At 38.0% G+C, this 8,818-nt stretch overlaps 1 long non-coding RNA gene across 1 annotated transcript; it reads left to right on the top strand.

Moving 5' to 3' along the window:
* On the top strand, nucleotides 1-4,065 carry LOC121403025. The gene is made up of 3 exons (XR_005966981.1): nucleotides 1-187; nucleotides 1,389-2,138; nucleotides 3,531-4,065. It is a non-coding gene; the product is annotated as an uncharacterized LOC121403025 (long non-coding RNA).
* The last annotated feature ends 4,753 nt before the right edge of the window (nucleotides 4,066-8,818 follow it).

The following is an 8,818-nucleotide window of genomic DNA, read 5'->3' as shown; positions in this document are numbered from 1 at the left end:
TCTAATTAATCTATTTTTTTTTTATCCACAGGATCCTAACAAATCATCTCAGTCTGTTTACCCTCCAAAGTATCCTCTGTTAAGGACATATTTTGTATAACCTCAGTCCAAAAAACGTTGATGAATTAATTGCTGTTAAGTTACTTCATCATGCAAATGCTTCTGATTCAGAGGACTTATGCTTTAGGTAATCCTTTTTTTAAGATGTGTGAGTTGGAAAGATTTTGCATTACCTGCATTCTGTTTTCTATATAAAGAAAGTTTATGTTAAAAGTAATTTTTTGTCAAGAGTATTCGAAAGTTGTTTTTTTTCTTTGCACCTTGTTTTGTGGATGTTGCATCCTGCCCCCAGGAGTTGAGGCCCAATTCTTTGCACTTTTATAATGGAGCATAAAGGATTGCACCCAACTTCTTATGTGGCTCTTATGTGGTCAGCAGCACTGCATACAGAACAGGCAAGAGGTAAGTGGCACATGGGCATCCTCTAAAGCAGGGATCCCCAACCAGTAGCTCATGAGCAACATGCTGCTCTACAACCCCTTGGATGTTGCTCCCAGTGGCTTCAAAGCAGGTGATTATTTTTGAATTCCAGGCTTGAAGGCAAGTCTTGGCTGTATAATAACCAGATGTACTGCCAAACAGAGCCTCAATATAGATTGAAAATCCTCATAGGGGCTACCAAATGGCCAATCACAGCACTTATTTGGCACCCCAAGAACATTTTTCAAGCTTGTGTTGCTCCCCAACTCATTTTTCTTCTGAATGTTGCTCACGGGCTCAAAAGGTTGGGGATCCCTGCTCTAAAGCATCCCATAACTTGCATGTCATTTACTACATACAAGTGGGGCAGCCTAACAAGGTGCAAAAAATTGCTTGGACAGTGAGCTAGAGTTTTGTGTATGGACCTTAGTTCATCAAAACATGGTTCCATACTGTTGGTAAATTAAAGCTTTTTATTTTAGTTACAAGGAGATTAAAGATAACAATGCAACTATTCTTTTGTATTCAGTTCTCTTTTTATATATAGATTTTTGCAGCCAGCCTCATCATCTCCCATGCACACCAAATTAGATGGCCTTACTCTGAGGTGGCTGAGGAACAGCTTTTCTAATTTCTTGCAGGTTGATTTGGTTGGACATTTGTAGATATTGCCACGCTTAGAGATGACTATATAGTATTGCAATCTTCCAGGTTATCAGGGGATTTCAAATCTTCACCTGTTATCAACATTTCATGTGTCAGTAGTGTGTCCTTGAGACAAAAATCAGCAAATATACAGGTTATTGAGAATGAGAAGGTATGCACAATTGTCAGGCCATGAACACATTTTAGTGTGTTAGATAGATGTTGTTATAGCCACTAAACTTTCTGTTAACATTTTCCTTAAGTTTTAAGATACTGAAGGAGAGGATTTGATCATTGCACATCTACCAGGAAAGGAAGGATTCCGGATTTGGCTGAATGCCATAATAGTGGATTCAGCGCATCCCTAGTTCTGCCACTACCTTGTACAAAGTTTTAAGGAAAGTATTTTGTGTACCTTTAAGCAAGTATTATGTGTACCTTTAAAATGTTGACAAACAAATACTCTGCATACAAAATGGGCAAAGTATGAGAGCTCTGTTCTACATTTACATTAAATTATTCCTGTATTAGGTTTCATATTTTATAATCCTATAATTCTAACAGTGCTCTATTATTTTAAATTTTGACCATTTTACCAAGTGAGTGAGTCATTAAACTGCATATGATATTAACATATTTCTGCCTCATTAGGTTGAAAGAATTATGTGACGAAAACAATCACAGCAAATGCAGTGCGAGAATTTTCTTTATGTTTTAGCCATTTATTTTCTGGAAAAACCATTCATTTACTTTGACTATTAAATTAGCAATTAATTAACCCCTAACAGGGTAAACAGCTTTGGTTTCTGCATGTATCACACACCCAACTGTTGAAAGATAACAAGCGAGGCTGGAATATGTACATTGAATGAAGTTCGTATTGTTGCCTTTAGGGAGAAGGGTGTCCGCGGAAAGGAATTTAAGACTTACGTATGCCGGAGATCCTGCCAAAAAAGAGGAAAAAAAAGATTTGGCGGAAAAGCATATAACAGATAGCCTTCCAGCTATATACAGTACGTGCAAAAGATTTGATACTTATATATGCATGCAAATTATATCTTAGGGTGGGTCACTAAACTCGCTCAAGAAGGTAAAAAATATCATTTCAGTATTATTTAAACCTGGAAAGGGAGTGATAGCTAATTCTCAAAGATATATGTATATCAACAACAAAATGCACTTTCCTATATCAAAAATTGCATGTTTGCACAACGAAGTGGGGCTAAAGTAATGGGGTTATACACAAAGTTTGCCCTTGTCTTATAACCATAGCAACTAATCAGCAGTTTACAGTTTGTGGTGTAATGCAGTATGGTTAGTTTTGATAGCTTTGTTTCACACAGCTCTGTAGGTTCTGACCAAAATGCACTTAATTATCCCCCTTGTTATTGGTCCCCTCAACAGGCAATTTTGACAAGCAACCTCTGGTGCAATCACATATTAATCAGTAGTACATTTAAAAAGTTCTGAAACAGACCCAGAACTGCACTGGTTAAAATGGTTATACTTAATTATACTACTCTTAGAATGTATACACACTCTTTCCGGCAGAATCCCTAAAGGTCCACTATACTATACTTAATTTTTTTATTCATATGGTATTTGACTAAAGTAAGTATTAAAATGTGGATGTATGATTTTTGCACATTTTACTCTTAGCCTCTATGGGGTGGCTCAATGCAAAGGAAAAAAATTTACAGAAATAAGAACAAAAATTCACATTTTGCAATGTAACCTTCTTTACGAGACACTTATTACATTGCAAATTTAAACATTGCAAATTTAAACATTACAAATTACACAATGCATTTTTGCATCATATGTATGACATATCTAGTACTCAACAACGTTTTTTTCAGAAATACTGTATATATATGGCACACTGGTGCAAACCATAAAATGTGCAGTCAGTTTTTTACTGGGGGGTTTGCAAAATCTATATGAAACACACACAAAGGAAGAATTGCTAATTTTTCATAAAGTATGGCATTTCTCCAGTAGCCTTACATTGTATAATCTCAGGATGCCTGGCAACAACCTTTCTTGTCAATAACGATTTCATACTGGTCATTTGCTACTGAGCAACATGTGGGACATCCCTGATCTCTGTCACTATCCCTTTAAGACAGGCAATGGTATATGGTTACCATAAGTTGTTTTAAGAGCCATTTACTGTGTTTAACTCAACATAAATACCTAAATTGACAAGGGAACAGAAGTAAGGGAATCATATTTATAAGTAACTGTGCCCTAATGAGCTTACGTCTTGGATATTATGCTCTAGTCTTTACTTTTGTTTTAGCAAGGGAAGCCTTGCGCTAACATGAAGCCTATGCACATCTCACTGATAAAAATGGAACAATGCCGACACAAGATTAATGAGTAACAGGGTGTGTGCTTTGCAGGACATTTCAGCCTGTGACGTTGCTATCTCAGATACCAGGTCAAGACCGTGTCACTGATGAATGATCAGACCTGGTGGGTGTAAGCGCTACGTAGGAAGGGTTGCATCAACCTGGGGCGGAACTATAATTCTTGAAAGTGGGAGTAATTTTAGGTGCTATTGAAATATTGAGATTTTAAGTGTTATGTAGTGGCATTGGGGGGGGGGGGGTGAGAGGAGATCAAGTAAATTCACATATTACTGTTTCTAATTTTTCTCCATCTGGAAACAGACTAAGAATTACACTCACCACTCACTTACTCTTGAGGGCTATGCATCTGTTTTCAGCCTCAGGAATTTAGCTCCTACAGGATAATTCTGCTTGAAATAAGGCATTTTTGGTCAGAGACAAACAACTGTAAGGCCTTTGGGCAGCTCTTGTGACTAGTCCTATATAAGCAATGATTCTTCCCTTGCCTTGAAGGCAACGTTAACCAGCTTAATTGGGATATAAGGATCCATTTACCCAGTGGAAAGCAGGGTACAAAGTGCAAAAAAATAGAGCAATGCACCATTCTGCCATGATTTTTATGATGTTGTTTTTATTTCTAAATTACACTGTTTACACTGCAAATAATTCACTCTGCAATATAAAATTTAATCCTGAATCAACAAGTATATATTTTTAGTTGTAATATTGGTGTGCAGACAGCCATCTCAGGTCATTTTGCCTGGTCATGTGCTTTCAGAAAGAGCCAGCACTTTATTGTTTCTCCTACTCAATGTAACTGAATGTAACTGAATCATAGTGGGACTTGGATTTTACTATTGAGTGCTGTTCTTAGATCTACCTGGGAGCTGCTATCTGGTTACTTTCCCATTGTTCTGTTGTTAGGCTGCTGGGGGGAAATGGAGGGGTGATTTCACTCCAACTTGCAGTACAGCATTAAAGAGTGACTGAAGTTTATCAGCGCACAAGTCACATGAATGGGGGCAGCTGGGAAACTGACAATATGTCTAGCCCCATGTCAGACTTCAAAATTAAATAGAAAAAAAATCTGTTTGCTATTTTGAAAAACAGATTTAAATGCAGAATTCTGCTGGAGCAGCACTATTAACTGATGCGTTTTGAAAAAAACTTTTTTCCCATGACAGTATCCCTTTAAGCTTTTTGCACCCTGCCTTCCACTCTCTTTGAATTGCTGCAGGTGTGTTTCTTCTGTTTTGGAGAACATAGACCTGTGGCCACGCTAAGCTTGGTAGTGTTGTATACATAAAGGGTTATGGAGGGAGACACGTTGCCCCTTCCACCCCTCATACCTGTCCTTCGCATTATCCAGATGGGCAATCTAGGGAGTGACGAAGGCCACAACATGGCTGTATCCATATTACCTGCCCCAAGGCAGGTGATAAGGACAGGGAACGCCTGCACCGACTACTGTATATACCTATGGAGAAACAAAACAAAATGCTGGGGCAATAATTAAAGAGCAACAACAGATCACTGAGACTGATATTCTTCCGATAAGGAAAAAGCCAACCAATTAATTTTCAAGCAAGGCTATAAAAGAAAAGTGGTGGCTTTTTACTATCTGAAAGTAAGATGGTGAGAGAATAGCCCATGAATCATAAAGAAGTCATATTTGCTAAACTGTGTTGCTCTGCCTCTTCTGACATATTTTCGTTAAAAGCGTGTGGTCCTCACTACCAAGATATTTCAGTGAACCTGCCAGACCACCATCTGTACTGGGAAGTAGGCAGTTGAATTCATGGAAGCAATTTTCTTTTGCAATCCATACTTCCTTGTCTGAAGGATGTAATTTATAATGGCAAGACTGTGATAGAATGATAAGGACTAGATAGGTTTCTTCCTCCAGTCTGTAAGTACATATTAGCATTCCTTATCTTAATGGTACTTAACATTATACTGTATGATTATGAATTTAAAAGATAATTAAAGTTTCACAACACTTATCTTATGGGGTAAAACAAGGGTACCTGAGATATGCCTTGTGCAACAGAGATTTCATGGAAAAGGCGGGGGCACCTATTCAGTAAAATCTGTTGAAGATAATTTCACCTTTTCAGACTAAACAGTAATAACTGCAAGCTTGCAGATAACTTATGTATGATGTTATGTTTCCTGAATGTTTAATGAAACCATAAAATGCAATGAAATGTAACAAATAAACAGTATATTAATCGATTTATCTTCTCCTTTGATCAAGATACTTAGAATGTTTGAACATGCTGATGTGTGTAGTAAGTTGTATTTAGGTTTTATTGTGCTTTTAAATTGAAATGTTGTTGTAGTTATTCCAATGAGCAATTTACAACATTTATACATATGTAAGAAAAAATGCCAGTACCTTTATTGCAATACCCTTATATTCAATGCATTTCTTATAATTTCAGTGCAAAGCCCATACCATTATGCAATGCATAAAGCTTCAGAGCAGTGTTCCAGTTGCTTTAGTGCAGTGCACCTACGTTTATTGCAATGCGCATACTTTTAGTGCAATGCACATGATTAAAATGCCCCAAACCATGCACAGTTTTACACAGTCTCTTATCATTATTGTCCAGGAGACTTGCAGACAGGGGCAGTTATGACAGAAAACACAGAAAAACATAGAAGCCCATGCACCCATGCAAAAAAAATAGAAGCCCATGCACCCTCTGCAAAATATGGACATGGGGATTTCTCCTCTGCATTCAAACACTACCATTATCTTAAAGGGGTTGTTCACCTTCCAAACAGTTTTTTCAATTCAGTTGTTTTTAGATTGTTCCCCAGAAACAAAGACTTTTTTCAAATACTTTCCATTATTTATCTTTTACGTTTTTTCCAAAATCTAAGTGTAAAGTTGAATGTTTGTGTCTGTGATGTTTGAGTCTGGCAGCTCAGTAATTCAGGTGCAGATTCTGAACTGTTACAATTTTGCAACATTGAGTTGATCCATTTCTCAGCAGCATCTCTGGAGTATTAGCAACAATTGTATCAAGTCTAACAGCTGCCTGTAATGAAACCCAGAGATTCTGCTCAGCAGGGACAAAGATAAGAAATGTATCAACTAAATGTATCCATTTAGAACAGTTTACAGGATCGGCGACCCCCCCTCCCAGAGCTGCTTCAGAAGGAGAGAAATGACACTTTACACTTCAATATTAGAAAAACCGTCACACATAGAAAATAGAAAGTCATTGGAAAAAGTCGTTATTTCTGGTGATCTATCTGAAACCAACTAGTTGTTTGAAGGTGAACAACCCCTTTAATCTCACCCCTTCTGTACACATATATTCCTTATCCTGTGCATATTGGACTGTGCATTAACTATTTCACACAGCATTATTTAACTATTTGGGGCCTATTTATTTAAGCCTAAAATGCTTTGTTTTTTTTTTTTCAAAAATCTGGCAGATATTGATTGAATGGTTTAAAATTTCTGTTGGAGTGAGGACCGCATTGGTTTGTTGATCTTGCCCTTGCTCTGACCTGCCTAGAGCTCAACAATCAGATCAGTCCAATATCACCCACCTCAAGGTGGGCATATAATGGAATGAGCCGCTCATTTGGCAACTTCATGCGTGTAACCAGCTTAATTCAATAAAAGGTAAAAAAGTTTATTCCAGGTCTAGTGACCCATAGCAACCACTTTCCTTAAAAACTAACCAGTTGCCTTTGTTGCAACCCATAGTAACCAAATTCTCCATGAATTTATAACTGGTGGTTTAGAGCTCAGTAACTAGGAAACTGATAAACATATCTCAACAAAGTAATGTTTTTGCATCGTAATATGGTGACATGGCAGATTTCACTGAGCCCCAATACTCCTGATTTAACTCCAAAAGCATTATTGCTTTACTTACAGCTCTGCAGTTGCAAAGTTCAATTTCAGAGGCAAACGTCATGTTTATTACCCACAGTGCAGCAGTGGGACACATCACTTCCGGCACTTGGCATAAAAATAGCATGCATGTGTATCCATTTCTTTAACCTCAAGTTTTCTGGGTCAGTTGGCACAAGCCACTGCGGGAAACTTCCCCTGTGTCAATGGACGTACTTTCGAAAAATCGTAACAGGAATCAGAATGAAGGCAGCAGCATCAAGCAAAACTATACAGAAGTGCAAAGAGCAGCTGAGGATGCAAGATCCATTTTTATGTGCAATGACTGCTGCAATGTGCATGTGTGAATAATTTTTTCAGTATTACCTGTCTTTTCCAATACTACATATTTTTGCACTCAATTCCAAAGCAACAAATTAGGCGATAGGAGAGGGATTGCCTACATCCCCCAAAACGCTGAAATTTTGAGCTGCAACTTGTGCGTGATTCACATGTAACAGGTGTAAATTTGTACCTGTATAGGCAATTTAAATGCTCAGCAAAATGTGATGGAGGCAACACTGAAATTCTGTGAAAAAATCCTGCATTGTGGGTAAAAAATGCAATTTGTGTCTAAAATTTTACATTGTCATTATGCGCTCTAAATTTTGCATCCAACTACCTCTTTGCACTTAACTATTCCATTCATAAAGGAACCCTGATGTGGCTGCACAGAATTTTCAGTAATGATATAACTCTGAGGTGCTGAATATGGGGTAAATTCACTAACCTCTAAAAATTCGCCAGCGACGGCTTCATTCACATCACAACCCTTCGCCAGGCATAGATTCGCCAGGACAACGCTAATTCACTTAAATCCAAAGTTGTGGCCAGGGCGTCGAACACTGGTGAAGTAGCGCTAGCGTTACTGCGGCAAGTTAAGCGAAGTTGCGCTAGCATTGCCTAATTTGCATACAGTGGGAATTTAAAGTTCAATGGACGTATATGTTGCAGCAAATACATTACACTACACAAGCCCGGTAAACCTTAATAACATAAAATAGAGTTGTTATATTGCCCTACACATGAGCCCAGTTTATAGTTTATGTGCCATATGTTAGGAAATGTAGGGGGGAAGCCGATTAACCCCAGAAAAAATGTACAATCTTTTGCAGCTTATCACCCTGAAAAATGAAAAGTTGCCAGCATTTTTTGGGACTTAGAAAAATTTTCAAATATTTTTTGAGGAAGTCCTATCTACTCTATTGCACTTCGCCTAGTCTGAGGTGGCGAAGGCAAGTCTGGCACAAGAGGTAATGTTCAGTAAAATCTGCATCTTAGTGAATTTGTGTAGTTACGTCCATTCGCCAGAGGGCAACTTCGCCAGGCGTAAGGGAGCGAATTACTGCTAGTCTATCTCCTTCACTAGCGAAGCTACACCTGCGACGAAGTAACAAAATCGGCGAAGTAACAAAATGACGTC

Source organism: Xenopus laevis, chromosome 4L (genome assembly GCF_017654675.1).
Source record: "Xenopus laevis strain J_2021 chromosome 4L, Xenopus_laevis_v10.1, whole genome shotgun sequence".
Classification (NCBI taxonomy): Eukaryota; Metazoa; Chordata; class Amphibia; order Anura; family Pipidae; genus Xenopus; species Xenopus laevis.
The sequence above is the reverse complement of the archived record's forward strand: the minus strand, read 5'-3'. Positions and strand labels throughout refer to the sequence as shown.